Raw genomic sequence first — 8339 nt, forward strand, 5'->3', positions numbered from 1 at the left:
AATTGTTCTTTCACAGCTCTAGAGGCCAGAAGCCCCAAATCAAGGGGCTTAGTGCTAGGTCTGAAGAAGTCCAGGGACTGTGGGAGCCAGAGAAGACAGTCACATTTCACAGTGGAGGTGACATTTAACCTGGGTATTGAGAGACCAATAAGAGTTCACCAGGCAGGGAGGGAAGAAAGGATGTTCCAGCACAAAGAGCAGGAGCGATTTTCCACAAGCCTTTACTGAGGTTCAACTCTGCATCAGGCAGATTACTAGACACCAGATATACAGAACTGAGGTAAATAACACTTCTCAGACTTTTCCACCTACATGCCACAAACCCTAGGAGAGCTGGCACTCACCCCTAGGGGTATGGCAGAAAACTGAAATAGTCTCCTAAGTGTTCAATAAATGCTACCTATCATTTTTTTTTCTTTTTCATTTTTGTTTTTTTGTTTGTTTGTTTGTTCCTTTGGCTGTGTTGGGTCTTTGTTGCTGTGCACGGGCTTTCTCTACTTGCAGCGAGTGGGGGCTACTCTTCGTTGAGGTGCGTGGGATTCTAATCGTCATGGCTTCTCTTGTTGCAGAGCATGGGCTCTAGAGCGCAGGCTCAGTAGTTGTGGCTCACGGGCTTGGTTGCTCCACGGCATGTGGGATCTTCCCAGGCCAGGGCTCGAACCCGTGTCCCCTGCATTGGCAGGCGGATTCTTAACCACTGGCCACCAGGGAAGTCCCTGTGCCAGGCATTGTTGTAAGCAGTTCATGTGTACACTCACCACAGTGCTGGAGATTAGACAGCTAAAGCAAGATTTCTGTCACCTGCCCTAGGTCACATGTCTTGAGTTTTAAGCTGGGGTTTGAAAGTAGTCTAACTCCAATGTTGTTAATCCTACATTTTACTGCCTCTAATAAAAGAGTATTATAGCATATATTTTAAATTTTATTTTTACAGTGAAGTCATGTTTTTCTCAGAATATATTTCTATATCATATACAGGAAATTTAAAAAATACATCATTTGTGTTTAATCAGAGGAAAAAATACTTTGTATTGATTTTCATCAAAAGTAATTAGAAATCTCAAAAATCATTTGGTATTTTAGAAATGAGAAAAGGTGCTTTTTAAATGTGCGTAAGGGCATTGTAATGTTATGTAAAAAGTGTAGGAGATACAATTGTGTGTATGCATGATAAAATATGAGCTGAAAATACACAAACCAAAACTCCCTAAGCAATAAGTGGTGAAAAATAGCTTGAAAAAGAGGTTACAAGGAAGAAAAACAGGATTACGCAAAAGAGGTTTAGAATATATACGGGGCAGAAGTTTGTCATAAAAATTGTGGTTGAAGCCAAGGAGTGGGGGAAATTCCTATTTTTCTCCTCCTAGTGATCCCATTATACCCATTAAATGAGAATTTCTCCCACCTTCTCAGAAGTATTAGAAAAAAGCGTCAGATTTGCAGCCTACCCCAAGTAAAGTGAAATGTTTCACGGATAAGAAGACCAGACTCTGCCATCCACTGGCACAACCCCTCTAGAAGATTGAAGGTCACTGTTTGTATTAGTTTAAGCCATAAACTGGCTGGCTTAAAACAGCAGAAATTTATTCTCTCATAGGTGTGGAGGCTGGAAGTCCAAAATCAAGGTGGTGTTAGGGCTACACTCCCTCAAAGACTCTTAAGGAGAATCCTTCTCTGCCTCTTCCAGCTTGTGGTGGCTCCAGTTGTTTCTTGGCTTGTGGCTACATAACTCCAGTCCCTGCTTCCTTAACATGGCCTCTCCCCTTTCCCTGTGTCTCTCCTTTCTTTTACTTTTAAGAACACTTGTCATAGGATTCAGGGCCCTCCCAGATAATCCAGGGTTATTTCATCTTGAGATCCTTAATTATATCTGTAAAGACTTTTTCCAAATAAAGTCACATTCACAAGTTCCAGGGATTAGGACATATCCATATTATTTTGTGGGTCAGCATTTAACCCATCACACCATTCCTATGTGTGGCCTGCCCCTCTTTTCTCTCAGGCCAGCCTGCCCAAAAGATGGAGAAATTAAGTTGGTATTAATCTAAACTAGATAGTTTTAAATTAAGATGTTAGTTGTAATCTCCAGAGTAACCATGAAGAAAATAACTCAAAAATATACAGTAAAAGAGACAACAAGAGAATTAAAATAATATATTAGAAAATACATGTTTAACACAAAAGAAGGCAGGAATGGAAGGTGAGAAAGAACAACAAAATGGCAGATGTAAATCCTACCTTAGTAATTGCATTAAATGTAATTAACGCTCCAATCAGAAGGCAGAAAGTAGAAGTACTGTATGTATTTTTAAAAAGTCCAACACTATTGTGTCTACAAAAACACACTTCTTATTTAAAGACACAAATAGGTTGAAAGGGAAAGGATAGAAGATATTCCATGCAAATGGTAACCAAGAGAGAACTGGGGTGCCTATATTATACTAATACAGGCCACACAAAACTGATTTTAAGATAAAAATTGTTACTAGAGATAAAGATATTTTATAACAATAAAAGGGTGACTTCATTAGGAAGATATAAAATTATAAACATATGCACATAACAGCAGAGTCCCAAAATATATGAAGCAAAACTTGCAGAATTGAAGGGAAAAATAAACAGTTCAACAACAATACTTGGTTACTTCAGTACCCCACTTTCAGTAATGGATAAAACGACTAGGCAGAAGATCAACAAGGAAAAGGAGACTTGAACAACACAATAAGCCAACTTGACCTAATAGATATCTAATCCATCTTTGTTGTTCCAACCAACAAAGGTGGAATACATGCTTTTCTCAAATGCACATGGAATGTTCTCTAAGATAGATCATATGTTTGGTCATTAAAAAGGTCCCAATAAATTAAAAGGGGTTGAAATCATACAAAGTATGTTCTAAGAACATAATGAAATCAAATTAGAAATAAATGACAAAAGAAATTTGGAAAAATATTAGATACATGGAAATTAACCAACATACTCTTAATAACCATGGGTCAACAAAGAAATCAGAAGATAAGTTATAAAAAACTTTGAGATGAATGAAACAAAAACACAACACACCAAAACTGTGGGATGCAGCTAAAGCAGTTCTTAGAGGGAAACTTATAACTCACCCATATTAAACAAGAAAAAAAAATCTCAAATTAATAAACTAAACTTCCACCTTAAGACACTGGAAAAAGAAGAGCAAACTAACTCAGAGGAAATACTAGAGGAAAATACGCTAAATACGTTTACACTAAAGCACAAATAAATGACATAAAAAATAGAAAAAGAACAGAGAAAATCAGTGTAAACAGATGGCTCTTTGAAAAGATCAATTAAATTGACAAATCTTTAGCTAGACTGATCAAGAAAAAAAAGAGAGAAGCCTCAAATTACTAAAATCAGGACTGAAAGCAAGGACATCACTACCAGCCTTTCAGAAATAAAAAGGATTGGAAGGGAAGCTTATGAACAATTGTATGACAACAGATTAGATTATCAAATGAAATGGACAAATTCCTAGAGACACACAAACTACCAAAACTGATTCAAGAGCAAAAAGAAAATCTAAAGAGATCTATAACAAGGAGAGTTTAAATTAGTAATCAAAAACTTTCCACAAAGAAAAGCCTAGGCCCAAATGGCTTCAGGGGTGAATTCTACCAAAGATTTAAAGAAAAATTAACATCAATCCTTCACAACTCTTCCAAGAACAGAAGAAAAGACGTCCCAAATCATTCTATGTGGCCAGCATTACCCTGATACCAAAATCAGGCAAAGACAAGGAAACTACAAACCAATATCCCTTATTCATTATAAATATAGACATAAAGATCTTCAACAATATACTAGTGAATCAAATACTAGTGAACTAAATCCAAACATATAAATTTTTTTTTACCAAGAATGCAAGATTGGTTTAGCATACACAAATCCATTAATGTAATACATCATATTAATAGAATAAAGGACAGAAACCATATGATCATCTCAGCAGATGCAGAAAAAGCATTTGACACAAACAATTTCCGTAAAGTTGCAAGATACGTGATCAATATGCAAAAACCAATTGTATTTCTATACACTAACGCGGCAATCTGAAACAAAATTAGGAAACTATTCCATTAACAGTAGCAACAAAACCATAAAATGCTTAAGAATAAATTTAACAGAAGTGCAAGACTTGTATATGGAAAACTACAAACACCATTAAACACCACTAAATGAATGGGAAAACATCCAGAACACTTAGTATTGTTAAAATGGCAACATTCACCAAATTGATCTGTCGCTTCAAATGCAACGTCTATCAAAACCCTGGCTGCCTTTTTTGCAAACATTAACAGGCCTATCCTAAAATTCATATGGAAATGCAAGGGACACAGAATAACCAAGACAATCTAAAAGAGAACAGTGTTGGGACTCACATTTCCCGATTTCAAAATTTATCACAAAGCTAATCAAGACAGTGTGCTACTAAAGTAAGTATAGAAATAGAGATGAGCAGAATAGAACTGAGAATCCAGAAATAAACCCTTACATTTATGATCAATTGATTTTGGACAAAAGTGCCAAGACAATTTTATGAGGAAAGAATGGTCTTTTCAACAAACGGTGCTGGGATAACTGGATATCCAAAAGAATGGAAATGCAAAAGAATGAAGCGGGACCCTACCTCAACCATACACAAAAATAACTCAAAGTGGTCCAGATGGGCTTCGCCGGTGGCACAGTAGTTAAGAATCATCCTGTCAGTGCAGGGGTCACGGGTTCGAGCCCTGGTCCGGGAAGATCCCACATTCCGTGGAGCAGATAAGCCCTCAAGCCACAATTACTGAGCCCGGGTGCCACAACTACTGAAGCTGCATGCCTAGAGCCTATGCTCCGAAACAAAGAGAAGCCACCGTAATGAGAAGCCGAGAAGCCTGTGCACCGCAACGAAGAGTAGCCCCCGCTCACTGCAACTAGAGAAAGTCCGTGCACAGCAGCAAAGACCCAACACAGCCAAAAATAAAACAAATAACTTTATTAAAAAAATAGTCCAGAGATCTAAATGTAGACGCTAAGAACTCTAAAACGTTTAGAAGAAAACATAGGAGTAAATCTTTGTGACCTTGGATTAGGCTGTGGCTTCTTAGATATGAAAGCACACACTACAAAAACAAGAAACAAAAAACCTAGATAAATTTGATTACACCAAAATTTAAAATTTTCATGCTCCAAAGGACAAATGGTACATGATTCGTGAAACATGCTACATCACAGATACACCTCGAAAACTTTATGCTAAATCTAAGAAGCCAGACACAGAAGGCCACCTATTGTATAATTCCACTTGTAGAAAATGTCCAAAACAGGAAAATTCATATAGACAGACAGTAGGTTAGTGATTAGTTTTTAGCCAGGGCCTGACGGGAAGGGTAATAAGGAATAACTGCTAACTGGTATGGGATTACTTTTGGTGGTGATGAAATTGTTCTGGAATTAGAGAGTGGTGATTGATGCACAACTTTGCAAATATACTAAAACCCGCTGAATTATATACTTCAATTTTTTTCAAATTTATTCCTTTTTTTCTTGAATTTTATTTATTTCTTTATACAGCAGGTTCTTATTAGTTATCTATTTTATACATATTAGTGTATACATGTCAATCCCAATCTCCCAATTCATCCCACCACCACCACCACCACCCCACTTCCCCCTTGGTGTCCATACATTTGTTCTCTGCATCTGTGTCTCTATTTCTGCCTTGCAAACCGGTTCATCTGTACCATTTTTCTAGATTCCACATATACGCATTAATATATGATATTTGTTTTTCTCTCTCTGACTTACATCACTCTGTATAACAGGCTCTAGGTCCACCCACGCCTCTACAAATGGCCCAATTTCATTTCTTTTTATGACTGAGTAATATTCCATTGTATATATGTACCACGGCTTCTTTAACCATTCGTCTGTCGATGGACATTTAGGTTGCTTCCATGTCCTGGCTATTGTAAATAGAGCTGCAATGAACATTGTGGTACATGACTCTTTTAGAATTATGGTTTTCTCGGGGTATATGCCTAGTAGTGGTATTGCTGGGTTGTATGGTAGTTCTATTTTTAGTTTTTTGAGGAACTTCCATACTGTTCCCCATAGTGGCTGTATCAATTTACATTCCCACCAACAGAGGGTTCCCTTTTCTCCACGCCCTCTCCAGCATTTGTTGTTTGTAGATTTTCTGATGATGCCCATTCTAACCGGTGTGAGGTGATACCTCATTGTAGTTTTGATTTGCATTTCTCTAATGATTAGTGATGTTGAGCAGCTTTTCATGTGCTTCTTGGCCATCTGTATGTCTTCTTTGGAGAGATGTCTATTTAGGTCTTCTGCCCGTTTTTTGATTGAGTTGTTTGTTTTTTTAATATTGAGCTGCATGGGCTGTTTATTATATATTTTGGAGCTTTTGTCCACTGATTGATTTGCAAATATTTTCTCCCATTCTGAGGGTTGTCCTTTCGTCTTGTTTATAGTTTCCTGTGCAAAAGCTTTTAAGTTTCATTAGGTCCCATTTGTTTATTTTGGTGTTTATTTCCATTACTCTGGGAGGTGGGTCAAAAAGGATCTTGCTGTGATTTATGTCAAAGGGTGTTCTTCCCATGTTCTCCTCTAAGAGTTTTATAGTGTCCGGTCTTACATTTAGGTCTTTAATCAATTTTGAGTTTATTTTTGTGTGTGGTGTTAGGGACTGTTCTAATTTCGTTCTTTTACATGTAGCTGTCCAGTTTTCCCAGCACCACTTATTGACGAGACTGTCTTTTCTCCATTGTATATCCTTGCCTCCTTTGTCATAGATTAGTTGACTGTAGTACATACTTTAAAAGGATGGGCTTTACGATACATGAATTATATCTCAATAAAGCTTTTATTTAAAAAGAAAATAAGGAAGTCTGGCCACTTTGCTGCAGGAACAGCAAGCTGGAGAGAGGCCTGGAAACAGGGAGCTCAGTTTAATAGGTCCGGGAGACCCCCTAAGGGTATGATGATGATGACGATGATCACAGCTATTATTTCCTGTTGAGAGAGCTGGATGAATACATTTTATTTTTATATCATATATTTATATACCTATTATCTCATTTACTCAGGAATATCGATTATTCCCATTTACGGATGAGGAAGCTGAGGTTCAGAAAGGTTAAGTGACATGATAATGCAGCTGGTAAGGGCAATGTCACAGGCTGGATCCCACACTCATTCGTATATGTTATCAGGGATGAGAAAGGAGGGAATGATTTGAGAGACAAAAATGTCAGCATCAGCATGGGCAAGCAGCTATGGGAGTGGGGGGCAGGGAAGGGGGAGGAGCGAAGAGCCCACCACGACTGATGGTGGGCAGTAGTGACATCTAGAACCAGACAGGGAATGTAAAAGGAGGCAAAGTTTTTTAAAAGATGAGTGCTTTACGTTTCTGTCGCCCTTATTACATTTCAAGCACCTGAGAACCGGGGACATTCGATTTGGAAGCCCCTCGTTCCCTGTCAAGAGGAGGAATTCGGTGAATGTTGATTTGCTGAGTAATTAGGGGCAAGTCTGTTGGCCTTTCTGTGCCAAGTTTCCCAGGTTAGGAGGAATTGCTCACGGTGAATGTTAAATTTCTGTCTATCTCTCAGCTTTTGGGAGTCTGTGATTTTATTTATCTCTAGCTTCTAGCCCTGGGTAGGACCTAGATAAGCGTCATAATGTGAAAAGAAAGCTTAGGAAGCTGCGCCGCGTTCGCCTCAGACCTGTCCTCAGTGCCCCCTAGTGGCCATATCTGGGAACAACAAGCAGAATCATGGAACTGACCTTCAGGCTGAGACAGCAGCCGCACTCCCACCGTCCAAAGGCAGAGGGTCTTCTGGAAAAGGAGTTTCCAGTTCCCTCTCCCAAGGTAACAACTCCCAACCCAAGGCAATGTTCACAGCATTTACCTAGAGTTCACCACACACAGCTTAGAGCGAGGCACGCCTCTGCTCTGCACAGCTGGCTGCTAGACACGCTTGCTATTTGCAGGGGATCGGTTACAGAGCCCCCACCCCTACTCCACTCCCCTCCCTCCAGTGGATAACAAAATGAGAGGATGCTCAAGTCCCTCGTATAAAATAGAGTAGTCCAGTTGGCGCCATGCATCTGCAGATGCAAAGCCCATGGATACAGAGGGCCAAACTTACGTTGCCCCGGGTGGTCCCTCCGAGATTTGGGGCCTGGTTATTGTTCCTGTTCCTAGGCAGAGACGGTGGAGTTCCCTGATGCACAGTAGATATCCAATCTTCACAAAATTAATGCTGAGAATAATGGCCTACGTTTGTGGGTTGGCCTAG

Source organism: Phocoena phocoena, chromosome 8 (assembly GCF_963924675.1).
Source record: "Phocoena phocoena chromosome 8, mPhoPho1.1, whole genome shotgun sequence".
Classification (NCBI taxonomy): domain Eukaryota; kingdom Metazoa; phylum Chordata; class Mammalia; order Artiodactyla; family Phocoenidae; genus Phocoena; species Phocoena phocoena.